At 36.4% G+C, this 1,057-nt stretch overlaps 1 non-coding gene across 1 annotated transcript; it reads left to right on the forward strand.

Moving 5' to 3' along the window:
• Positions 1-511: 511 nt before the first annotated feature.
• LOC116871558 lies at positions 512-621 on the forward strand. The gene has a single exon (XR_004383429.1). It is a non-coding gene; the product is annotated as a U6 spliceosomal RNA (small nuclear RNA).
• Positions 622-1,057: the final 436 nt, after the last annotated feature.

Consider the following 1,057-nt stretch of genomic DNA (forward strand, 5'->3'; position numbering starts at 1 on the left):
CAGCACCTGATGCTCACTAGGTACTGCATGTCAGAGGCAGAGATCCTGTGACAGGTGAGGAGATCATGGCAAGGGAAATAGAAGCATACAAAAACATCAGAGGCAAGGCCACTTGTCCATCGCTGGGAAAATTGAGAAAACAGTACCCAGGATCATTTCTCTCCCCTCCGAAATGCAATCATGGTCTAAGAAGCTCTCTGAACGGCTGCTACATCATGTAGGAGGAAAGCACTGTTCAAAGCAGGAGAAGATTCAGATTTCTAATAGAAGGAAGTACTGAGGAATTACTTCATTGTAAATTGACTGCAAAACAATAAATAGCCATAAGGAGATCATTGCAGAACATGAATGATTCTGGATATGTGTTAGCCAGAGGAGAGCTTTATAGTACAAGAATGAATCTAGGTGCATAAAGACAGGAAGTAGATACAATGATCTTTCATTGCTGTTTACTTGGACTACACATGAAGTCATATAGCAGTTTTGTTTATTAAAAAAAAAAACAATTACAGTGCTCGCTTCAGCAGTACATATACTAAAATTGGAATGATATAGAGAAGATTAATGAACATGGCCCCTGCACAAGGATGGCATGCAAATTCGTGAATATTCCATATTTTTGTAGTATAATGTTAAGTGGAATAGGTCAGTCAGAGAAAGGCAAATACCATATGATTTCACTCATATGGAATTTAAGAAACACAATAAATGAGGAAGGGGGAGGAAAAGAGAAAGAAAGGAAAACCAAAAAACAGGCTCTTAACTACAGAGTACAAATTGATGGTTACCAGAGGGGAGGTGATGGGGATTAAAAGGACACTTACGATGAGCACTAAGTAATATACAAAATCATTGAATCACTATATTGTGCACCTGAACCTAATGTAACATTGTGTTAATTATATTGAAATTAAAATGAAAAACTTAAAAAAATTAGTACTTTTGGAAAAAAGTTTTGTGGTAAATGTTTTCTTGAGTTTTGATTAAAGACACACAGTAAAATAAAATACTCTTAGTAAGGGTAGTGGGATCTGATTACATGTTTGCAAACTGGGGA

The sequence above is a fragment of the Lontra canadensis genome, unplaced genomic scaffold, assembly GCF_010015895.1.
Source record: "Lontra canadensis isolate GAN:19392208 unplaced genomic scaffold, GSC_riverotter_1.0 scaffold26, whole genome shotgun sequence".
NCBI lineage: Eukaryota > Metazoa > Chordata > Mammalia > Carnivora > Mustelidae > Lontra > Lontra canadensis.